This window comes from Sminthopsis crassicaudata, chromosome 4 (assembly GCF_048593235.1).
Source record: "Sminthopsis crassicaudata isolate SCR6 chromosome 4, ASM4859323v1, whole genome shotgun sequence".
NCBI classification, from domain to species: Eukaryota; Metazoa; Chordata; class Mammalia; order Dasyuromorphia; family Dasyuridae; genus Sminthopsis; species Sminthopsis crassicaudata.
The window spans coordinates 256,276,792-256,303,713 of record NC_133620.1 but is presented as its reverse complement, the minus strand read 5'-3'; the positions used below and the strand labels follow the sequence as shown (position 1 = coordinate 256,303,713).

Genomic DNA, 26,922 nt, shown 5'->3' with positions numbered 1-26,922 from the left:
GGTATGTAAGATGAAGAAAACCAAGAGAAGATCTTTAGCAAATTGAAAGTCTTCCTGTAGTGGATTTATGAAAAAATATGAACAAAAATGGAGCAAGATGGGCATGTATAGATGGATTTTGATTTGTTTCATTCAGAGTATTCACATTCATGAGATCATAGATCCATTGGAATATTAAAAATGGTAGCATTAATGATACTTAAAATAATCACACCCTTTACTTGGGTCACACTCTTCTCTTCTCCATTATTTTATATTTAATAGGTACATATTTTATATTTCTTTATGTGTGCACCTCCTACCTTTCTCCTTGAAACACATAGTCTTTAAGGACAGGGGTTATGTACTTTTATATTAATATCTTCAATTCCTTAAAGTACTTGGCACATTTATTGTTCCATGCTTCATAAATGCTTGGAGAATTGTGTTGAATAACCCATAGAAGGATTATAGAAACAAGGTAATTATTCACAGAATATTAGAATATTTTTGTTTCCCTCCCTTATTTTATTTTACCTCTCTTCTTACCACCCTAATTAGTTGGTGAAACTAATTGATATCAATCAATAACTGATATTAGAAAACTGATAAAGGAGAAAAAAATTCAACCTCATTTAAGCCTATTGACTTTTAAATCCCTCCACAACCTACTTTTGTAACTTTATCATACAATGGTTTTCTTTCCATACATTATAATCCAGCCCAACTGAATTTCTTATTGTTTTTACTCACACTGTATCTCCCATCTTAAAATCTTTGAACTGGGTATCCCTTATGTCTAGAATACACTCCTTCTTTATCCCCATCTATTAAAATTCCATATTTCCTACAAAATGCTGTTCAGACAAACCTTCTCCATGAAGTTGTTCTTGATCTCGCAAAGTCACAATTCTTCTCCACAACTAGTTTGTATTTATATTGTGTACATTCTGTCAGAAAGTAATCTCCTTGAGGACAAGTATTATTCTCTTTTTACCTTTGTATACCAACACTTATCTCTGTATCTGACATAGACTAAGAATTTAACAAATGTTTGTTGAAAGTTGAGTTACTTATAAAAAATAAACCCAAGGTCACTTTTCTGAGCACATATACACCTACCCACAAGTGTTATGTGTGTGTATATATGTATACATATGGACATATGTACAGATGTAGTTGAGTAATTTAAATTTAGGTAGGTTCCTGAAGGTTCATGTTTTTTGAATTTTGCCATAGTATAATACTTGTGCTAAAGCATAGTATTTTTGAAATCAGGTTATTAGTTCATTTTCCCTAAAAATAAGCTACTGGTCCCATGATCACAGATCACATTTCAAACTTTGAATAGCTATAGACATTGGTCAGAAAGGATCTGCCAAGGATGGGATCGGATCAGTTTATTTCTTTCTTTCCTATTGGGAAAGCAATTTATGACTTCTAACTTCAGGTTCATGATTGAGCCTGACCACTACAAATTTGCAGCCAATAAGCATGGAATCTGATATTCTCTCTTAAATATTCTATTTTATCTTTTTGTCTTTCAGAATTATCTTTGACTTAGGGCTTAAAGAAAAAAAAATTATGTAACTACACAGATACAAGCTTACAGACAGTGCAATATATCCCACTTTTATATCTAAAGCCAGTTTTCCCAGAGTTTGGAAAAAACCAGAAGCTTCCCAGAAGTTTAATATACTTGGAACTCAGCAAAGTCTGACCTACATACAGGATCAGAAAATGCACTTTAGGTTTTCAAGATCTGATTTTGTATTGTTTATTTCATCTTCCAGGAACAGAGAGGACAAGACATTGCCAGACAAGAAAATGAACTGATCACAGACTCACTTGTTTAGTGGAAAAAGAGGGAAGAAACGAAGTCTGTTAGGCAACTAACTCAGAAGGAAACTTTCCAAATCAAATGTCTTTGAATTTAGGAAGTTGAACCATTTTAAAAACTCAACAATAATGACAACAAAAATACCTAAGTCAGATTTCCCAATGACTCCAAATAGAAGAAAAAGTGAAGAATAATGCTATATCCTACCTAAATTTACTAAATGTATGCAAATTAGCCCGTGAAAGCTTATAGATTTATGCTGCCATTTTCCCCAGGTAACATCTAATGAGAATATAGAAGCTCATCATATCAAGATCTTCCTATAAACTGAAAGAGATAACAAGACAGCATCAAAACTTGGGAATATTTGCAAGGTAAGTGCAAAATATTCTTGTGTCTAAGGTTTGATTTGTAGAAAAATAAAGTTTTCACATAACTGAAGGGTAGGACCTTTTAAATATGCTTTTATCCAGCATTTAGAATGAACAGATAAGCTCTTCCATTTTAGTTTCTGCTTTTTTCATTATGTCATGGGATTTAGGATGTTTATTATTTTGCAGAAATAAAGAAACTGAGGCACAAGAAGTTTTAATTGAATTTCTTCAAGATTCATCCTACATAACAAAATTAGGGGAAGCACCTGCCAACTGTAGGTGAGTTTTACTGGTACAAGTGTGGTGAGGGGAAAAAAAAAGGCTAGAAAATTAATCACAGCTACCATTATCACCTGCACTGTCTGAAATGCATTCCCTCATCTATCTCTCAGTATTAGTCTACTTCAAAACTAAGGTCAAGGTGTATCTCTTCTGGAAGTCTTTCCTTATTCCCCCACTACAGGGATTCTCTTCCTCCTTAATTTTCCTTGTATTCTATCTATTTTGTGCATCACTGGTAAAATGAAAGCTCCTTGAGAACATGGACTGTTATATTTATCTTTTTATATACTTAGAACTCAGCACAGTTCCTCACATGCTGTGTCCTACTCTTCATGAGCTCATGTATATATTTGTTCAGATTCAGTTTTAATTGTTTCCTATCCCTCATGACTTCATTTGGGGTTTTCTTGGTGAAGACATTGGGCTGTTTTGGCATTTCTTTCTTCAGATCATTTTTTAATTAAGAAAAATGAGGCAAGCATGGCTAAGTGACTTGTCCAGAGTTATATAGTTTATAAGTGCCTTAGGCCAGATTTGAACTAAGGAAGATTAATCTTCCAAATTCCAGGATCTGCTATCTATCTGCTCATACATAATAGTTCCTTAATGGATGTATGTTCAATTTACAAAGATTTACAAAGCTTTCTTATTCATGCTATTGTTGCATCTAAGAATCACTGGATCTTTTATTGATCTACTGAATAGTCCTGTAGGTATTTTTTCCTATACTTGGAAAATTCCCCTTTAATTATCCATTTTCTAATTATATCTCTAGTTCTTTCTATAATGCTTAGCATATGGTAAGCATTTAATAAATATCTTCCCATTCTATTTATGGATCTGATCAATAGGAACTACAAATGGGATATGTGAATAGAAGTAGAGAAGAAAGAAATTGCTTACTTAAAGTCACATTATAATCAGATACTACAAAATAGTCATAAGCAGATAAAATAAACACAAGATAAAATGAACACAGATAAGAAGAACACAAAAAGTAGATCAATGACGTTGCCTAGTTAAAAATTACAGGAGGCAACATTTAGAAAGAAGAGCTTTGATATCTATACACAAGTTGGCAGCATATGTCTAATAAAATAAACTAGATATCTTAATGCAGAGATAGGAAATGACAGAAAACTGGGATTTGTTGAGATGTGACATGGCGGCAATACAGCACTAGAAAGGTAAACCTCATTCAATAGCAAAAATTCATATGTGGTGAGGGAGTATTATATGGCAAGAAGATATATCTTATGTGCAAATCCATGAAACTCAGTTGAAGGTTATTTAAGTTGGAGCAGCAGCTCAAGCTATCTAGATCTCAGTTCATTATCCACAAAATGAAGAGAGTAGACAAGATGATCTGAGTGTTCTTTCCACCTCAAAATCTATAATTTTACTATGTGATAAATTAACTCAGATTTTTAGAAAAGATGATATGAAATAAAAATGGGGACAATTAACTGAGGATACATTTTATAAATCTAGAACTGATCTTATAAATTGTCATATGAAACTCATAATTTGGTGATGCATACAATAAATTATAAGAACAACAAACAGAATTTTTAAAAAATTGAGTAAGATGAAAATCAAAAAAAAATAAAAGATTAGTACTAATGTTTTGGGGAATATAGGATAAAAATAGTAGATAAAAGGCAAATCTAATCGAACTTTTTAATTTTATTTTCTCCACTGAGGAAAATGATCACTACAATGAGAAGTATAGAATGAAACTAAGAAACACTAGACCTCTTATACCAGGGGTGTCAAACACTCTTGGGGATGTTATTGAAACATTCCCAAGAGCCACCTAATATAGATTAAAAAAGCAGTTGGAACATACTTAACAAAATAAATAAAAATAAAATAGGACATAGATAATACTGATATGTAGATAAGTGTCTATAGGGAAACATTTGTAAGTCTTAGTGACTTGTTTCTATCTGAGTTTGACATCACTGTCTTACAACATTAATAAATTCACAATCAATATGAGATAACAATAGTAAATGTCATATCACATATTAGAATAGAAGCATATTATATACTTTTCCTAGAAGTGGATAAAGAGTAAATGCTTAATCAAATCATGGATAGAGAGATGACTAGAAAATAAAACATACATTTAATCATGTGAAGTTTAAAAAGTTTTTATTTGAACAAGTTAATGAATTAAACATAAATAATATAAATAATCTGGAAATAATTTTGCATCAAATACTTCTGATAAGGCTCTGACAGTCAAAATTTATGCACAACAGCTATACATAAGATTAAAAGTCATTCTCCAACATATAAGCGATCAAAGAATATGGAGAAACAATTATTTTTTAAAGTATTTTAAATTATTAATAACCATTTGGCATAATATTCTAAAACATAAATAAAACATGAATACCAAAACAATCCTGTTTCACCTCACACAGTACAAATAGGCAAAATGACATAAAAAGAAACAATGTTAAAGCTTTTGTGAAATTAGTAGCATACAATAAAAATAAATTTGGAATAAGAAGAAAGTGGCTACCCTGTCTATACCCTTTGATTCACCATTCTATCTGTTACCAACACATAGTTCCCCTGAGTTTATATGGATAAAGTGAATCATAGCCTCAGCTGAGACTTGTATTTAATCTTCAAATAATAAGTCTAGACTTCCATTTTATCAGTTTTTAAGGTAAAATGTAAATAAAAAAGATTGTTCATAAGTATTGAAAAAAACAATTAAAAAGTATTTTAAGTAATTTATTTTTCTTCTTCATGATGGTATAGTTCAGGCAGGGCTTCAATAAACTGTCAAATTCAAAGTAAGAGAAAACAATTACATATATATATATATATATATATATATATATATATATATATATATATATATATATATATATATATATATATATATATATATATATATATATATATATATATATGCAAGCACATACCCATGTACTAAATACACATAAACATACATTCACATATACAAACACATTATGACTCTGTGTGTGTGTGTGTGTGTGTGTGTGTGTGTGTGTGTGTGTAAGAGAGAGAGAGAGTATGGCATTCTAAGGTCGAACAGAAGTCTATATCCTCTTCCCAATAATTTCCTTTTAAATATTCAAATATAGTTGTAATCAATTAAGTTCCCCCAAACTAAATATCTCCAATTATTTCAAAAGATTCTCATCTACCTTATTATTGCTTCTTATTAATGTCTTCCAAGAAATGTTATATCTAGAAAATAACACACTCCTAACCAAACAGAATATAGAGTGACTATCATCTCTTCATTTGTGATTGCTTTGATTTTCCTAAGATACCCTGAAAATTAGGTATTGTTAAGTGCTGCCTTTGATCGATAGGTAAACATAAATGTGTGTGTATATATATATGTGTGTGTGTGTATGTATATATACACAAATTAGGATAGGATAGTGAATATTGCTTTTGAAGAAAGGGTTTTGTGTAGTCACACATACATGTAAATAGATATACATACAAGGGCATACATATATGTATATATAAACACAATATGTTTATATACATATACACATATAAAAACATACTGTTGAATATATATCTAAATACATGTAATATTTGTATATTGTATATGTGTAGATATATATGTGTGTGTACATATATATGTATATGTGTACTTGTGTGTATCCATATACATCTTTTTTGTCTTACTTCCTCTATTTATGATCATAAACCTCTTCTTCAAAGGCAGCACGTAATACTGATAACTCTCCTATACTCCCCATCTTTATTTTGGGGATGTATTAGGGGAGTCACCACAACTTGCATAAGTAGATAATAGTTCCTTAATACTTCTCCATTAGATACAGAATGTCCATATATGAGGAAAATTGGAAGGAACTGGAAATATTTATTCCAGAGAAGAGAAGACTTAAAGCGGAGGTGACAGCTGTATTTGATTATTTAAAAGGTTATTATTAGGAAGAAGGATTAGACTTCTTGTGTTTGGCTTCAGAATGGAGACAGGAATATAATGGAGGGAAATTACAAAGCAGTCTCTGCATGTCAAGAGAAAAAACAAACAAAACTAAAAACCAAAACCAACCAAACAAATTAAAAACCCTAAACCCAAACCCAAAATAAAACAAAACAAAAAATCTTCCTTACAAGTTAGAGCTTTCCAAAAAATGGAAAGGGTTATCCAAGAAGCTACTTGTTTCACCTTTAATAATAAATATTTCTTATCATTTTATGCTCATCCTGGGTAATCATTTCTTATTTTTATTGAAAAAGGAAATCTATTATGGCTATCAACTGGAGTAGATGGCCACTGATGTTTCTTTCAGAGCTACAGTTCTGTATACTTGCTGTAAACTGATACACATACCTTTCCTTTTGAGGGGCTTTTGGGGACAGGATGGATAGCTAGGACAGGAGTGAGAAAGAGCTTACCTGACTTCACATCTAGCTTCAGACATTTACTAGCTGTGTGATTTTGAGTAAGTCATTTAACACATTGGTCTTATTTTCCTCAAATATAAAAAGAGGATCAGGATAATACCTATCTACCAGTATTGTTGTGAGGTTCAAATGACATAAAAATTGTAAAGCACTTAGCACAGTGCCCAGCTTATACTAAGTACTATATAAATGCTAGAAATTATAGGCCTACCTTGGAGATATTGTGGGTTAGTTTCCAGGCCTTCACAATAAATTAAAAAAATCACAATGAAATGATTCAAACAATGTCTTTTGTTTTCCAATGCATATAAAAAACTCACAAAATAATATACCCTCCTTAATTTAAAAAAACTTAATTGCTGAACATGTTAATCATTATATGAGCCTTTAATTTGTTATAATTTTTTTTTTTGCTGGTGGAGGGTCTTTCCTTATTGTTGTTGGCTGTTGACTAATCAGAGTGTTGGTTTCTGAAGAATGGAGTAGCTGTGATGATTTCTTAAAATAAGACATGAAGTTTGCCACATTGATTGATTTTTCCTTTCATGAAAGATTTCTGTAGCATGAAATGCTATTTCATAGAATTTTACACATAGTAGAACTTGTTTCAAAATTGCAATCACTCCTCTCAAGCAGGGCTCTGCTTTTTTATGTTTTGAGTTTATGTAATATTTTTCAATACTGTTGGATCTCAGAGAATAAGGGGACACAAGGAAAGGAAGAGAGAGAGAAGAAAGGCTGGTTAGTGGAATAGTCAGAATACACACATTTATCAATTAAGTTTACCATCTTCAATCAGTATTGTTTCTGACAATTCAAAACAATATCATTAAAGATTACTTATTGCAGATAACCATAAGAGATAAAATAATAATGAAAAAAAATTGAAATATTTTAAAATTACCAAAATGTGATACATAGAGACAATGTGAATAGATGCTATTGAAAAATAGTACTGATAGACTTGATCAAGAGGATTGCTCCAAATCTTCAATTATAAAAAAAGAAAAAACAACAACAACAACAACATTTTTGAAGCACAATAGAGTAAGGTATGTCTCTCTTATTCCTTTTCCTTATAACAAAGAAAAAAGTTACATGAAGCAAAAAAAACAAAATGTGTCAATGCAATTAAAATTTTGTCCCCATAGTCCATCACCTAGGAAATATGTTCTATTATCTGAATTTAAGGACTAAGATTAGTCATCACAATAAATTTGAGTTCAGCTTGTTTTTATTCTCTGGGTATCTTGTTTTCCTGCCTCTGCTTATTTTACTCTGCTTTGATTCACAGCAGGAATACATACACACATAGACACAGGCACACACATTTATTAAATGAAATGATTCTGTTACTGGTCTGATGGGTTTCAATTCTCTAGTGATTGAGACAGATATAGTCTTTGACAGGTTTGTGGAGGATTATCCTACATTTCTCTCCTCTGTTCTACAAAATACTTGAGAATTATCACTTTCTTATTTTTAAACAGCCCAAGATTGGACACAAGGGGACAGTGAAACACTACAAAGCATATACTGCAAAGTACAGGTCTTTCTATATAATGATGATCACAACTTAAAAGCATATTTTGTAGGATCTGCCTATACAGCAACAAAAGGATGCTCCTCTCCAATAGGGCTGCTATCTTGGACAAGCCTGATAAGCAGTAATTTTGTAGCAATTAAAAAAGAAAGAAATTTCCAATGGCTAAGATAAGGAGGCCAGTCATAAAGCAGGAAATTCACCTGTCCTTTGTTCCAAAATTGCTTTTCTAGTAAAGCGAAAAAGTAGCATCACAAACCTATGACTCATGCTTTCTCTGTATGGAATATATTGACTATAGTAAAAAATAGAAATAAGCAAACATTTTGGCACTGACCTTCAGTAATCATTTTCATAATATTAGATTGGATTTCTTCTATTTCTGCAGTTAGCCACTTCGACCCTATACATGCCCCCCCCCCTCAATTTACACCTAATAAGGTGCTGTGTGGATTGTATTTAATAAGTGCATGTCCAATATAAGTTTCAGTGTAACATTAGGAGTAATCCACCAAGTTTCCTAATCCTTATTCCCTCACCTCTTTTTAGTTCTCTATATAAATATTTGTGTAAAAGTGGATCTAGATGCTCTGAGGTCTCTTAACTATAGGTATGTTTAGAGAAGCCATGATAACTGAACCTGAGCTAATGGGCCTAAACCATGTGTAAGGTTAATTCAAAGAGAGAGAGAGAGAGAGAGAGAGAGAGAGAGAGAGAGAGAGAGAGAGAGAGAGAGAGAGAGAGAAACAAAGAAAGAGAGAGAATGAGAGAGACAGAGACGGATATACAGAGAGGAGAGAGAGAGAGAGAGAGAGAGAAGAGAGAGAGAGAGAGAGAGAGAGAGAGAGAGAAAGAGAGAGAGAGAGAGAGAGAGAGAGAGAGAGAGGACAGAAAGAAGGAGAGCAAGTTACACTCTCAAGTTCTACTTCAATAAGCACTGAAAGAAAGAAGATAACTGTTAAAGGTTTGTATGTTTTCCTTATTTCTATCAACTTCCAATCTTTTGAAAAAATGAGCTTTAGGAAGCTAAACAGTTTATCTCTGTAAAGAGAATGTCTGTGGACAATATGGTGACTTAGTATACTAAATATAAATTACTTTTGGCGAATGTGTGTGAGGCAACTGGGATTTAGTGATTTATCTACAGTCAATATAGTAAGCATTATGTGTCTGAGACAGGATTTGAATTCAGTCCTGTATGTTCTGTGCCACCGAGCTATTCCAAATTTTAATTTAAGCCTTTATATATTTTGTCTCTGTTCAAAATATGGCATTTACATATAAAAGGAAGTCATACAAAATCAGGTCTACAATATTCCCTCATGGAAATTGATTTAGAGAGAAGACAGAAGAGGAAAATTAAGCACAATGACTACTATAACAAAAATATAAATGATATTAAAAGGCTGCTGAAATCATATTAATTATAGTGACTCAGATATAGACAAGGAGCCACACATCCTTCGGAGAGAAGGGAATGAGGGAATAGGATATTGATTACACTGTCAGATATATTACTTTATTTTTCTTTTTTGTCTGTTTGTTTTTGCTTTGTTTTGTTTTCTGCTTACCTGTTTTTCATTGCTAACAGGATTTGAAGGGGAAAGCATATAGCAGGGAATGAAGACATTGCATTAGATGGTCCATAAGGTCCTTTCTAGAACTTGATTTATAACCTTATGGCTTTATATTTAAAAAGTAAAAAACATTATGTATTTTAAAAAATAAGCAAATATATTTCCTTCCACATTTTCCTCATGAGGGTGGAGAATCTGTGTCTTTTGGACACTGAACATATGGGTAAGTGTAGAGGAAGGGAAGCTTTCCAAAATTTATTTGGGAATAAATACTACAATGATGTATATATTTTTTAAAATTGGCATATATGAACTTGTTCCATGTTGAATTTTTCAAACTCAATTTCTTAGCTTCTGGATAATTTGATATTTTTCATTTTGAGTGGTGTCACCCTTAAAACAACATTGCCTTGGCAATTCTGAAGAAATATTTCTGCAATAATAGTGAAATTTTCCCTTCCCGTCCCCCAATGTATTGTTTCCCAAGGGACCCAAACAGACCTGCCAATTAGCTTAAACAATGAATCCTATTATACAGAAGCTAGTTTCAGGAAATATTTGCAAAGCAACCAAATACAGTAGAGGGAGTCTATTTTTTCTCCTTTCTTCTTTTTTCTCTTTTCCTTAATATAATTTGCTTTCATCTTCTCTTTCTTTTCCTATTATTTTCTCCTATTATTATCTCTGTTATGCATTTGTTATCAATTTTCTTATCCCATTTTCAACATGGATCCACTCAGGAGACATTTATTAATTACCTATTTGTAGATCAGATTAGATAAAGTTGTAGAAAGATTAGATAAAACATAATGTCTGCCCTTCTGGAATTTACAATCTACAGTGGGTTTGGAATCAGAGAATCTGGGTTCAAAATCGGTTAAATACTACTTGTGTAATCTTGGAAATGTCACTTAATACCTTTAGTTTGGATTAATTGGTCTTTGAGATCAATCAGTCAAATACCACATTAGGAAATTATTCATCTTAGTGGGAGAGCATAAAATATGCTATCTTCATAGATATACAGACAGGCTATTTAAGGAAAAAATACAAAGTCTTGGGAGGAGAAAAGGTATATCAACAACTGGAGGAATCAGTAAAGTTTTCTTGAAGAAGGAGGAACTTAGAATTGAGCTTTGATGGGAATTATAGTTTCTAAGATATAGAAATAAGGAGAGACAGAATTCCAGACCTGGAGCAGAGTCTGCACCAAGGTATAGAGAAGATATAGATCATTTTAGCTGAAGCACAGAATGGATAAAGGAAAAGAATATATTATCAACTTACATAGGTAAACTAGAGTCAGATTATAAAGGGTTTTTCAATGCCAAAATTAAGAGTTTATAGTCTATATCAGAGACAACAGTGAATTATTGGAACTTCTAGTACAGAACAATGATATGATTATTAGACCAGTACTTTAGAAATAGCCATTTGACAGCTAAAGATTAGTGAGAAGAGAAATGATGGGTGCTTTAAGAAAGGATATGGATGAAAATGGCACAGCATAAGATGACATGATAAGATATCATAAACACTGGTGGAGAGAGTTCTAAACTCATGAAATCTTAGAGCCACAGAAATATCAGAGTATAATCCATTGAAAAGTTAACTGTTACTTCAATTAAATTTTCACATAATGTGTTTGAATTCTGTAGATGTTTTGTTCAATAAGTCTGTCTTAAATACACAGTTTCTTAGGCAGTACTTGAAAGAAATTTGGGGGTTATATTATCCTCCTTGAACAGATCTATGTACAATTTACACAAGTAATATGAGGATGACCACAAGCATTTATGAATTAAATAAGAAATTTAAGTTAATTCAGCTGCAATTTGCTTTCATTTCTATAAGTGAAGCACCTAGCTATTAAGCCAAATAAAGCCCTCAACTATTTTGTTATAACAATCTGTTATAAATATTTGAAAATGGATGTGCAGCTTGAATTTACAAGTAATTTAAGGGAAAATTATGAATTAATTCCCTTTTCTTTTTTGGCCTTGCTAGTGGCATTTCTACATTTATATAATGCCTAATAGTGTTTGATATGAATATATACTGCTAGTTTCAGATCATGCTTCACATTCATCAACTCCTGGCAGCAGATAACATGTTGCTTTCTGCCCTGAAGCCTTCTTATGATTACTCTCTTCCCTATACTTCCTGTTACCCAGGTTTACACCCCTTGCTCAGGAAATACTAAACAAATCAATATTATTTTTACAATTGGTAAGGGAATGCCCTTTTAAATTCAAGTCAAATTGTACCTTCTTAATGGAGTCTTCTTTATATTATCTGATTGGAAAGCATTCTTTCTTTCCTATGAACTTTTACAGATATTTATAATCTTGTTTCTGAATAAGATTGTTATAAGAACCAAAACTTCATGACATCCATTTGTTATGAAAAATAAACAATGGTCACTAGCACTCTACCACTTATATCAGGGGGAAAAAGTAAGCAAGACTATTCATCTTAGAAGAAAATGTTAAGAAAAGATTCCTTAAACTACAGGAGTAAAATATTTAACTGAAAAACAGCATTTGCTATTTGACTTAAGTATTCATGCAAGTATGATGGCTCTGTGTCCCCACAATATTATGTCCTGCCCTGAGGAAGGTAATGTACTTCCCTTTGGGGTGAGGTGATGGGTGAAGGTGGTTAATCCATTATTTTCTGGATTCCTATGACTTGCCTATTCATCTTTCTCTATTTCCTGATATCTTGGGAAGAAAATGCCATCTGTGACTAGGAATTAGGAACTTTGAGCTACTTGAAAGATTTGGAAATCCTTGATAAATTCAAGAGAATTATCAAACTGGGATTGAAGAAAATAGCATGTTTTTGAATGTAGCAGTTGCAGTAGTAATAAGACATCTTTTTCTCAGGTTTATTAAGGTTGAAAAACAGCTATTTTTCTCTCTGGGTTGACTTAATTGCAGAATCCTTTGGCAGCAGGGGAGGATACAGTCAGGTCTTGTATTTTCTGAACTCATAATGTCACATATTCAAATATAGAATCATAATTCAATATTTGACTTTTAGGAGGAAAAGTATGCTTACAATTCAATAAAAGAGCTAATGGGACAGAGTTGTAAAAATAGTCTGGTTATTTCTCTCTGTTACAATCTACAGAGCACTCCATGCAATGCATCTATATTTATTGGTCATAAGGATTTCTTGGTTATCATGATTAGAAATAGTCAACATAATTTTTAGGGACTCAACTTGCCAATCAACCAATCAGTCAACAAATATTTATTAAGTGCTTATTATATGAAAGATACTGTACTAAATATAAAGTCAAAACTGGCATAATTCTTGCCTTTAATGACTTGTATTTTAATGGAGGAGACAATTTGAAGATTGTGTAAATGTGTGTGTGAGAGGGTTGTATACAAGGTGAATATAAAGAAGTATGAAGTAAAAGACCGTTGACACTTAGGAGAGTCTCACAATTTTAAATATTAAAACCAATTAATGTCTGCCCTTCAGATTCCGAAGTCACTCTTTGATTTGGGCTGGAGGGTAGAGATATATAATCTTTGTTTTCATATGTTACATAAATTCTAAATAAAAACCCTACCCTTTTTGCCTACTTAATCTTCTGTAGCAGATCCAGGTTAAACTTACTTTAATACAATTTTAGACACTTAATTCACCAAGGAACTAGGGAAGTATTCAGTAGAGTATTCTTTTTGAACTTTTCTTCCCTCACCAGGAGAGAACCAAGAATTTATGATCTTTATATTTGATCTCTATACTAAGTAATTTCTGAATGCATAAAAAGACATTGGCTCTTTCATAAAATGACTTCACTCTGTTTTAGGTCACTACAGTTCCAATAAAAAAAAGAACATGATAGAGTCTCTCTAGTTCTACTATCTCATTTTACAGAGCATAGGCCCAAACCTACTAAGCTCAAGCAGATAAACTGATTTGTCTCAGTTCACACTACATGTTATCTGCTGATACTAGAACTTATGTCTCCTGACTACCAATCAAATTTTCTTTCCATAATGCTATATTATCTTTCTTTAATTATTCAAATAGGTAAGTTGTCAGTACCAATTTAGTATGAGATTTCATTTTCTATGTGCTTAACAGAACATTGTATAGCACATCTCCAGAACATAATATATTATTTTCAATAAGTCTCCATTACATGTCATGCATCTATAATGTTTTCTGAGGTATTTGAACCCTTCTGAATAAATGTTCTAGCATAGAAGAACAATGAGAATATTTACTAACTTGGGGTCTATTTGTGCTTCTATTTTTAAATCCAATTATTTCTTTCAATTAAGGTCCTTGGACTTCATCAGTTCACAAGTCAAACAGTGAAAATAATTTATAAGTATTTGAATTTTCACAATTTTTTAAAAAATTTGTTTATATTGCATAGCAGCAAGTAAGATAGTATATTTATGTACTGAAATTTGTTGTCAAGACAGCCCTAAAATTCTAAAGTCTAAATTTATTACTCTTTCCTACTGTAGATATAAATATAGATTCAATCTTTACTATCTCAACAAACACAAACTGTCTGTCTGTCTCGCTCTCTCTCTCACATACACACATAGACACACAGAGATATATATATGGGAGTCATAGGTATGAGTTTAATAACCAAATCTATGAGAGTTGTTGGGATCATCAACCCAAAAAGCATATATAGTGAGATGACAGCCCAGAATTATAGCAGTTGAAGTAGGAGTGGGTTGTAGGAAACTTGTGCTAAAGTAATTCATCAAAGAAAATTGAGAAAGAATCATCACTCAGACATGACAAAAAGTATGAAAGAACAATGTCCTGAAAGCTCAGAGTGGGAGGATGTCTAAACACAAACAGGAAGGAGGAAGAAAGAGAGAGAATGACTGAGAATATACCCAGGAAGAATGGTTAAGGGTAACAAAAATGGGTTGTAGGGAGATAAAGGATAATGAGAACTAATAAAGGGCCATTTGGTTTATCAATTAAGGGATCACTGATGATGACAAAAACCTAATTAGAAACAATTAAGAAATCAGTGAGAGGTGAAGTAGAGGCAGTGATAGTAGGAAACATGTTCTAGGAGTTTGGCTTTGAAAGGGAGAGTAATGAGTTGAAGGATTGGCAGGTTTGTCATAATCTCCCTCACTACTTATCCCACTTTTTAATTAATAATATTTTATTTTTTCAAACACCTGTAATGATAGTTTTTAACATTCACCTTTGCAAAACCTTGTATTCAAAATTTTTTTCCTGCTCAACATGCTCTCCATCCTCCTGAAGACAAGAAGTAATCCATTATAGGTTACACATGTACAATTCTTCTAATTATATTTCTATATTCATCATGCTGTGCAAGAAAAAGCAGATCAAAAAGGGAAAAAAAAAACAAGAGAAAGAAAAAAACACCAACAACAAGCAATGAAGATTATTGCCTACTTGAATCATTCAGTCACTTAGAGCTTAGTAAGTACTTACTATTTGTCAGACACTGTATTAAGCACTGGGGATACAAAGAAAGGCAAAAACCAAACAGTTTCTGTCCTTAAGGAGCTCATAGTCTATTGACTATTATGTACAAAGTATACACAGAATAATTTGATGTTAGTCTTTTTACACTATCTGTTCTACATAGTGTATTTGAAATATTGTTATTTTGGGGTATAAAAGTATGGTTTCAGATTTTTTTTTAATTAAATTATTATGACTATTATACTAAAATTATCATTTTAACATATACATGTGCCATTGGAAAGTTATAAAGACTTAGTATTGATATTATAAAATCAAGTTAACATAGGTCACTTACTTTAACTCCAGTGACCAAAGATTTCACTGGTGTCAGCACTCCCATGAACAACACAGAACACAACCCTCTGGTGTTCTCTGTAGCTGTTCTTTATGTTTGTAGTTTTGTAGGACTTGCCCAAAATGAGCTTTCTAGGCATAGCTTTTATAAATAGTGGGTATCATCATATCAGAACAAGGTATCAAAAAAGTACTTCAATGAAGGAAGAGACTTCTTGGTCAAATAAATACAAAGTGACATAAAGGTGTAAGTACTTTGAAGTCATGGAAATATTTCTTGGGATTATAACTCCAATTATATGTCTGTTTTATTTGAGTTTGATTTAATTTATTTGGTATTGAAGTGGGAGGGAAATTATTCCCTTTACTGAAGCTGTGTTCCCTTTAAGATCATCACTCTGAAACTATGTTCCTTTTACTGAAATTGTTCCCTTTAAAATTAAAATTGTGTCCCCTTTTTGATCTGAGAGATCAGGATCTCCCAAGCTCCAAGGAGTCTAGAGAGAGGGCCCATCCTCCCAGGATGAGAAAATCAACACTATTCAAGAGCAAATCAACTTCCATTGATCTCTTTGAAATTCTAAATTTTCATTCAATTGAGAAATCCTGGTCTGATCAGCTCAGGCTGTCCCAGCTCCCCACCAAGATACCCATATAACAGGTTTCCTTAAACTCACTCTTTGCAGAGGCCCAAGCAATTTTCTAGGACGCTCTGCCTGCTGAGAAGGCATTCTCTTCTCAGTTCCAGACTACATTTCCCTAACAGGACTTTGCCACTATGGAAGTCAGTCTCTTCGCAAACTGGTTTCTATACAACAATAAACTTTCATTTTTGCAATTAATAATTTGGGATAAGTGAATTCTTTCATTTGAGGGGGATTTTAACAACTCTTATTGCCACTTACCTCATCCCCATTGGGAATCAAGGGGATACAAACCTCATCAATATAAGCTATATGGCCATAATATTTTAAAAATGAAATAGCTTATTCTATATTTTCCTAAATAATTTATCAAATTGGGGGCAGAGAGGAGACAGGTCCTAGTTTTCTGCTCTAGGATGTAATAATTTATTTAAAAAAAAAAAAAGTCAACATGGCCTGTCTTTTCTTTCTCCTTCTGTTATTTGTTAGAGTGACCTAAAGTTTCAATGATTTCATTTCACTGTTATAATTCTCAGCTGCTTATGTTTAGAAAATCCAAAATCTAATTATTAAAGGAAGCTAGAGGGTATAATAGATTACAGAATTGGTCTTTGAGTCAGACAGACCTGAAGTCAAATTAGACTTTAAATATTTACCGAATATATGGTCATGGACATGTAACTCAACCCCTATCTGCCTCGGTTTCCTCGTTAACAAAATGGAGGTATGAATAGCACCTACTTCTCAAGCTTGTGATGATCAAATAAGTAATATCTGTAAGGAAATTATAACAATGTCTGACACATGGTAGACATTTAATAAATACTTATTTAATTTCTTCCATGTTTGATTTGTTTTTGATGTATTTAGACTTGTAAACTATAGACATGTACAAAATCTGTTTTTGTACAAGATCTGTATAAGAAAATGATTTTTATTCTAGGGGCGGTGATTTTAAAATATTCTGATAACTATACTTCAATAAAATGTGTTTCTTTTGTAATACAATGCAGAATTTCAATATATTCTTTTAAACAACAACAAAACAAAAATAAACCAAAAAACCCCCACATTTATTTGGGAAGAGGTTCCATTGATTTAACTTGATTACCAAAGGTATCCATGACACACAAAAAGGCTAAGAATATCTGGAACCTTCTCTTTAATACATGTTCTTATGTGAAAGTATTTTTAAAAGTAGAAACATTTAACACAAATACAAAAAAGACACAGGTTGGACAAGGACATTTTTTGATAAGTGAGCAGAATTTAAAAAAAAAATGAGTCTAATAGGAAAGAGGCCATTTATATAATTTCTCTTTTTATTTGTATCTTTTCATCTTCCATTAGACCTGAATTTTCTTAGCTATGTACTAATATTATTTTTAAAAGAAAAGAAATATTTTCTTTATGAAAGTATTTTTGTGTATTTAGTTCAACTTCCTTCAGCCTAGTTATCTTGGATTCACAATCATATTTTTCAGAGATTTTAAAGCTCTGAAACAGAACTGAAAGATTCTAAAATGGTCTACTTGTTTTATGACCCAATTTCTCTGTTTAAAACCTAGAGAATGTTAAAAAATGAACTGAAAGAAAGCACTTAGCTATCTTGTCCATCTCCCTCCATTTACAGAAGATTAAATTAGAATTGGGTTCTAGTTCTTATTAAGCTATGTTATTTTTTAGGTAAGAGAGGACACATTGCCCTTGTGTGGCCCCACATATCCCAAAATAGTGCTTGGGCTGGTATAATGAGTTAAAAAATAATAGTAACAACAGCAAAAAACCAAGTAAACAAACAAGCAAAAAAAAAAAAAAAAAAAAAAAAAAGATGATTGCTTTCATTCAAAAATGAAAATTCAAAGGAGAAAAATGAAAAAAAAAAGATTCTGTTTTGCATCACAAACTATATACTCTAACTATTCAAGAAGGCGAAGTACTTCATTAAAAAAAAAAAAGGAAATATGAATTTATTGAGCATCCACTATATGCCATGAAACACTTTAGAAATATTATTTAATTTGATACTTACAACACTTTAGGTGGTAGGTCTTAAAATAATCCTCATTTTATGGCTGAGAAAACTGAAGCAAATAAAAATTAAATGACTTGCCTAGGGTCACACAGTTCGTAATTGTCTGAGTCTGGTTTTGAATTCATGTTTTTTCCAACCCAGACCAAGTGCCCTACCCACTATGCAACCTATAAAAACAAATTGCAGTCTTTCCACGAAAGCTAAAAGTAATGGTAGTATTAGCAAAGTTGTAACATTAGACAGCAGTCAGAATTCAAAAAATGTTTAGAACACTGAAATGAATAAAATTCATCAAAAAATTATAGATTATAAAAATGAATTTTAGTGCTTGGTTTACAAAAATCAACTTCCAAAGTATAAGGTAGGGTGGATATTGCTATGTGTAAATTTTTCTCAAAATCATCTAGGAGTTTTAGTGAACTGTGATTTCATTATCAGTCAATATTATTTCAGTAGAGCCATTAAATCTATATAGTTTTGGCCCACCTTTAGGGAGACATAAAATCCAGAAGGATTATAATTTCTTCAATAATATCACATCTCTATACTGTGTTCTGTGATGTTTACTATGTTTTAGGGGGAGATAAGAAAGAGGTTCAGAGGAGGCTATAAGAATAGCTTATGTCATGGAAAAATCAACTGGAAGAATTGAGGATTGTTAACCTGTAGAAGAAAAGAACTGAGTGAGGGAATTGGAGTATGAGAACTGTCCTCAAGTATTTGAAAATCTATCATATTCACAAAGGACTCCTTTTGCTTGTCAAGAGTATGAAAATGGAAGAAATGAGCTGCAAAGAGTTCAGATTTGGCTGTAACATAGTACAACATACTATAGCATGGTGGAAAGGCCTGGTTGATTGATGGACTTGATCCATCCTCATGGTGCAGAATTCTGCTTTTGAGGATGCAGGAATGTATCATAGTTTTTTGTTTTTTTTTTATTGTTGGTTTTTTTTTGTTGGTTTTCTTTTTCAGGAAGGAAGAATAGGTGAAGTCCTTGGTTAATGAGACCTTTTCAATGCTGTGTCAGACTTAAACATAATAGCAGATAATAAAGTTAAATTCCTGGATGAGATAAAAATTTAAAGAAGATGAATGAAGATAATGTTCAGAAGGATGGAAAGAAGGCTATTTTCTTTTTCTTAATGATGGAGACTCATTAATAATATTCAATGAATAATAACAACACTTGGTGCCTCTATTTTGTCATAATGGGATAGTCACCTGCCAGTGGAATTGTGGGTGACTTGAAATACCAAAAAAGGAAATAAAAGAAGTGTACAACGGTGCTTCTGTATATGTGTGTGTGTGTGTGTGTGTGTGTGTGTGTGTGTGTGTGTTTTCCTTGTGTATTATATGTGTGGTATTTTTAGCCTGGCATTATAAGAATAAAATGTCACTACTTTTATGACTGGGCCAATTTAATTCTTCAATTGAATCCTCCTGAGTAGTTGAAGTAGAAATGATTTTTTGCATGATTCAGGTCATAATTGTTTTAGTGAATTTTTTTAGTTAACACCTCATGTATGTGAAGCACAGCTATATATAATTTTAGTAGAATTTCTTTTTCTTCCTTTACTCCTCTATGTTGATATCTCCCTCTCCAGAACATTTTATAGAAGTCAGTATTTCTCAATTTTTCTTCCCCAAATGAAATACCTGCCATGGTTCTAAATTTCTATTTGGGTGGGTCTTATTAAAAGTAATGAATAAAAATTATTTGGGAATGATTTGAATGAAAGAAGCATTATCCATGTGCCTTTTATAGGTACATTTGAAAATTTGATTCAGGACCATACCCGTTCAAAACAAGAGGCTTCATAAATACCTGAACAGTTCTCAGTCAGGTCATACTTGAAAGGTTTAACATGAATGTTTTACAAATTTCTTAATTTCTGATTTTTTTCTCTATTCTTAGGCATGATTTGATAAGGATGATGTGATAATATTTTACACTTAGAATTAAAATGTAAAACACTTGGGATGGCAGAATTTGAGATTTAACCCTATTTTGAAAATTTGGTGAAAATTTCATTTTAAAAACATAATGCCAAATCACTATTGATCAGAAAAATGCACATTAAGATAACTCCGAGATACCACTACACACTTCTCAGATTAGCTAAAATGATAGGAAAAGATAATGACCTATGTTGGAGGGGATGTAGAAAAACTGGGACACTGATACATTGTTAGTGGAACTGTGAATGGATCCAACCATTCTGGAGAGCATTTTGGAACTATGCTCAAAAAGTTATCAAACTGTGTATACCCTTTGATCCAGCAATGTTTCTGCTGGGTTTGTATCCCAAAGAGATCTTAAAGAAGGGAAAGGGACCCACACGTGCAAAAATGTTTGTGGCAGCTTTTTTTGTAGTGGCTAGAAATTGGAAACTGAGTGGATGCCCATCAATTGGAGAATGGCTGAATAAGTTATGGTATATGAATGTTATGGAATGTTATTCTGTAAGAAATGACCAGCAGGATGATTTCAGAGAGACCTGGAGAGACTTACATGAACTGATGTTAAGTGAAATGAGTAGAGCCAGGAGATCATTATATATAGCAACAACAAAACTATACAATGATCATTTCTGATGGACGTGACTCTCTTCAACAGTGAGATGATTCAAACTAGTTCCAGTTGTTCAGTGATGAAAAGAGACATCTACACCCAGAGAGAGAACCACAGGAACAGAGTGTGGAAAACAACATAGCATTCTCACTCTTTCTTTTGTTTGCCTGTATTTTGTTTTCTTTCTGTTTTTTTTCCCCCTTTCTTCTTGATCTGATTTTTCTTGTACAGCAAGATAACTATATAAATATGTATGCATATATTGGATTTAACATATATTTTAACATATTTAACATGTATTGAACTACTTGCCACCTAGGGGAGGAGGTAGGAGAAGGAAGGAAAAATTAGAAACAAAAGATTTTGCAAAGGTCAATGTTAAAAAATTACCCGTATATATGTTTTGCAAATAAAAAAGCTTTAATAAAAAACAACTTTAAAAAATAGTGCATTTTACACTTTGTTAAATTGTAACTGTGTGAAGCAACTATTTATTTGAAGTACCTCTAAGCAAGCTAGCTGGAAAGCAATTGGGAGCAATCATATCAGGAAACTAGATATAATGTAACTCAAGGGTATCATGATTTACATAAACTAGGATAAATTATTTGATTTCATTTTTAATAGAATAGTCAGGACTGAATAATTTCAGATTCTAAGAAAATTTATTGTTTATCTGAAATAACAATGAAGTTCATTAGCTTCATCTGCTATTTTCTCAGAATTTAGGTAAAATTGGGAATACCTTCTAAAAAGCTATATTGGTTCTGTGTTAACATTAAAAATTACATTTTTCTAGAAAGAAAAAAGTAAAAATCTAAATGTTTAAACTTGAAAACTCTCCTTTTTTTTTTTTTTACTACATTTGAAACTGAACCTAATGATTCTTTTCCCTCTTTTAATTAAAGAAATCCTTTGTGTTGCTTTTTTGCTGAATTCCAGAGTAATGCAGTCTTTGATAGATAATTTATTACTTCTGAAACATCTTACTACTCTGACAAGGGTTTTTAAAATGATTGGTTATTTAAAGAATAATATAAATTAAGATAACCAGCTAATTTTGAAAATCTTTAACATTTAAAAAATTTTGGTTTTATAATATAACCTGTTTTACAAAGAGGAGCATACTATTGCTGTGTGTCATGCTTGCAGTGTGTTGTTAAAAGTGTTCTTTTTAAAAAATATAAAATCATTCAGTCAATGGTGGTTCTTTTGTGTGGATCCTTCTTACAATTTTTAACTCAATTCCTAGATACCGAATTGTTTACTTCTCAATGGTGGGGTGGGAGTGGGGTAATTGATACTTTCTCATGTCTTCAGATTTTTATTTCTTTATTAAAGAAATAATTTAGCTTATATTAAATTGCAAGCATATTTTCTCTATCTCTAGAGGGAAAAGAAGTATTTAGAAAAAGTTGGGGGGAAGAGGGAGAGTCCTGAATGCAGGAGGATCTGAGTTCAAATTAGACTCAGTACATTTGACACTTACTAACTTTTTGCCTTGGGCAAGTTACTTAATCCCAACTGCTGGGCAACAGCAACAATTACAAAAATGGAATGGACAATGGATTTGGAGTAGAAGTCCTTGATTCAAATATGACATAGAATAAAATTAAAAATTAAAAAACATAATACAACCAAACAATAACAACAACAAACTATTACACAGACTACCTGTGAGACCTTTAAGAGGTCACTTACATTTTCTGTGCCTCTCTTTCCTCATCTATAAAATGGGCATGTTGGACTAGATCACCTCTAAGGTAACTTCTAGCTCTTTATCTGCTACTCATAAATTCTGCTTCAAGAAAAAAATACCACACAAATAAAATCATATCTAAATAGAAAAATATCAATTGTTCATGTCTAGGCTGAGCTCAGTGACATAACAATTAAACTGCCAAAACATTATTTTATAGAACCAGAAAAAGTAATAACAAAATTCATCTGGAAGAACAAAAGGTCAAGAATATCAAGAGAATTAATGAAAAATACAAAGCATGGTGGCTTATCAGTACCAAACCTGAAAGTATATTATAAAGCAGCGTAATCAAAACCATTTGGTATCAGCTAAGAAATAAATTGATGGATCAGTGGAACAGATTAGATATACATGACACAATAATCACATCCTATAGCAATTTGATAAGTCCCATAACTACAGCTTCTGGAACAAGAACTAATTATTTGACAAAAATTGCTGGGAAAACTGGAAAAAAATCATAAAATTGACTTGCATCTCACACCTCATACCAAACAAAATAAGGTCAAAATGGATACATGATTTGGGCATAAAGGATAATACCATAAATAAATTAGGAGAACAAGGGATAATTTACATATCAGATCTTTGGAGAAAGGAGGAATTTATGACAAACAAAACTAGAGTACATTATGAAAAGCAAAATGGACAACTTTGATTACATTAACTTAAAAAGCTTTTGCATAAACAAAACTAACAGAAACAAGATTAAAAGGGAAGTACAAACTAGGGGGAAAAGTCTTTACAGACAGTATTTCTAATAAAGATTTCATTTTTAAAATATGTAAAGAACTGTGTCATTTATAAAAATACAAAGTCATTCCTCAATTGATAAATGGTCAAAGAATATGAAGAGACAATTTTCAGATGATGAAATTAAAATCATTATAGTTATATGAAAAAATGCTCTAATCACTATTGATTAGAAAAATGCAAATTAAAACAACTCTGAGGTACCACACACACCTCTCAGATTGGTTAAGATAAAAAAAAAAATAACAACAATAAATGTTGGAGGGAATGTTGGAAAAATGCATTGTTGGTGTAGTTGTGAAATGATCCAAGCAGTCTGAGAACAATCTAGAATTATGCCGAAAGCGCAATAAAACTGCACAATTATAAAACTGTGTATACCTTTTGACCCAGCAGTGCCATTACTGGATCTGTATCCCAAGGAAATCATAAATGAAAGACAAGTTCCCACATGTGCAAAAATGTTATAGCAGGTCTTTTTGTAGTAGCAAAGAATTGCAAAATGAGTAGATGCCCATCAATTGGGGAATGGCTGAACAAGCTGTGGTACATGAAGGTATTCAAAATGATGAACAAGCTGATTATAGAATAGTCTGAAAAGATTTCCATGAACTGATGCTGAGCAAAACAAGTAGAACCAGGAATATATTGTTCACAATAACAGCAAGACTGCACAATGTTTAACTATGAAAAGCTTGGTTCTTCTCACTGATTCAGTGATCCAAAGCAATCCCAATAGACTTTGGACAGAAGATGCCATCTGCATCCAGAAAAAAAAAAAAAAAAAAAAAAAAAAAAAGTGAGAAGATTGAATGTAAATCAACATATACTATATACACTTCTTTTTTCTGTTTTTCTCTCTCTCATGGATTTTCCCTTTTGCTCTGATTTTTCTCTCTCAACATGATTCATAATGCAATGTGTATTAAAAAGAAAATAATAAATTAAAAAAACACAAGAATGCAAAAAAAGGGGGGCTGCTTTGGGAAGTACTGGGGAGTCTACTACTTTAAGACTGGAAATTATTTGACAAGTATGCTATAGAAAGGATCTTTTCTTAGATAAAATTTAGACTCGTCCTCCTGGGTCTCCTCTAAATCTGAAATTCTATGATTCTATGTGGATATAACATGGACTATGTATAACAACCACATCAGTGGTTGAAATAATTATAAGTTCAATAGACAGCCTCTCTAGCAATGAATCTTTCCCACTTTATTTCTACTGGTTTTTGAACTGCAGAAAGGCAGCCTAATACCAGCTGGGATAGGTAGGTGGCACAGTGCATAGAATGTTTGGTTTGTAGTCAAAAAAAAATTCATATCAGAAATTATCTCCCCAACCCTTCTTCCTACCAAAACTACAATCCAACCTGTTCTTTGGAAGAATCCACTCTTATAGGCTGGTATGTAATCTGGATCAGATGTGACCCTGTCCTGAGTAAACCTGGTAAGAAGTTATGCCCATGAGCCAAATTTGTCTTTTTGTGTGAAGACAATGAATAACAAAAAAAAAAAAAAAAAAAAAAAAGAAAAGAAAAGAAAAGAAAATGTAGATGTGATTATAGGCTTTTAGAAAAATACCTTTAATCTCTAGGAATATTAGCCAAAGTAATCTGAACCATGCAGGCTCAGTCTTTGGATTTATACTCCCACTCCACCACTACCACCTCACCTCTCCCCCAAAACCGACAGAAAATCTGCTAATTAAAAAAAAAAAATTAAGTAATTTTTAAAGAAAAACAATTATGGTATTTCAAAAGCAAAATGACCAACAGTCCTAGCTATATGAATGGTTCTCTGTGTCTGTAGAAGATGACCAGAGATTCATCCAATGTTCATTCTTTAAGCACACACCAAATGCTTGCATACTGTTCTTTGGTATTATTCACCTACAGTCACTGCTGAAGTCATAAATTCTTTTCAGTTTTCCACTATCAATTAAAATTTTAGAATGCAGACCAAATTTTTCTTACTTTTGGCTTCAGTTAATAGTATTGGTGACTATCCAAGCAACTAGATTTTTTTTTCTTATCCAAGGAAAATAACATTTTATGACAGTAGTTAAAGGCTTTCTTCTCTTTCTATCAACTAAGCTTGGTAAAGTTTGAAGACTATTTTTTAAAAAGAAAAATTGGATTCAAGTTCTTTTATATATATATAAATCAGTAGTTTATTTTTGTTCCCTGAAAAAAGACCTCTTAGAATTATCAGTGACTTAATTGAAAAGAAAAAAAAAATATTGGGCCTAATTTAGGGCCAAATAGGGTGATATTTATTGGAGCATAGTTTCAAACAGGAAAGATGGGTTAGGTGGATAGTTTTTTTTTTCTGTGAATATTTTAAAAAGTTATATTTGTTAGGGAGTTTTTAATCTCAGTGGACAAACAAGAATCTCTTTTTGTTTTACTTATTGAGTTGAAGCCACATTGGGCAGAGTGAGTTTGAACTGGCCATGGACATAAATATATATTGTCTATAAATGGAGCTCTTTTATGGCTACTAAACACCACACTTTTTCTAAGTAAATAAATAAGCATCTCTTAAAAAAATTTTTTTTTCTGAGTTCAAATGTGTACTCAGATACTAGCTATGTGAATCTGAGCAAATCACTTAACCATGTTTGCCTCAGTTTCCTCACTGTGAAATGAGCTGGAGAATGAATTGGCAAACCACTTAAGTACCTTTGCCAAGAAAATCATAAATGAGATCATGAAATTTAGACACAACTGAAAAATGATTGAACAACCACAACAATTTATTATACATCCAAATGAAGCTTTTCTAGTTTTACTCAACAGACTTTGCATTTGTCTTTAAAAATCCAGAATCACCTCAATGCCACATGGTTAGATGGAGCAGGATTTCACCAAGAAATCTTAATCTCAAGGTCAAGTAATTAGAATGCTTCAGTGTGTCCAGAAGAAATGTTTAGGACTACTGGTCCTTTTTCTCCTCTTCAGATAGAATGTTACTGGGATTTGAGGAGTCCACAGGTTGCCACTTTGAAAACCATTCTAATTTAACTATAAATCCTAATCAAGAAAAAAAAAAAGAAAAAAAAAATTCCTGTAAGGAATTGCTATGGAGAATTTTATTATGCAATTCAACAACATACGAGTTTATCTTTCTTTAATTCTGCAAATCAGAAGGCCTTTAGAAAGTTATTTGCTTATACTTCTGTTATTACTTGACATTGAAATTAAGTTGCAGAAAAGGGCTTGACCTGGACTGGTTGAGGGATTTCTCTCATTTGGAAATTGGCTATATCAATGAAATCACCAGTCCAGTCCCTATTACTATCATGCCTATCCATTTTG

The 26,922-nt window shown here is 32.1% G+C and overlaps 1 protein-coding gene and 1 long non-coding RNA gene across 3 annotated transcripts in view; one reads left to right on the top strand and one right to left on the bottom strand.

The window, feature by feature from the left end:
* The window catches only part of LOC141566267 (uncharacterized), a 61,791-nt gene extending 41,870 nt beyond the window's left edge, over window positions 1-19,921 (top strand). Inside the window, exons 5-7 of the long non-coding RNA XR_012489269.1 lie at window positions 2,095-2,193; window positions 2,380-2,472; window positions 19,489-19,921. This is a non-coding gene — a long non-coding RNA (uncharacterized LOC141566267). The remainder of the gene's footprint in view (window positions 1-2,094; window positions 2,194-2,379; window positions 2,473-19,488) is intronic.
* KHDRBS2 (KH RNA binding domain containing, signal transduction associated 2) overlaps window positions 1-26,922 on the bottom strand; it is a 977,363-nt gene that overhangs the window by 12,637 nt on the left and 937,804 nt on the right. The gene's annotated exons all lie outside the window — the stretch shown is intronic.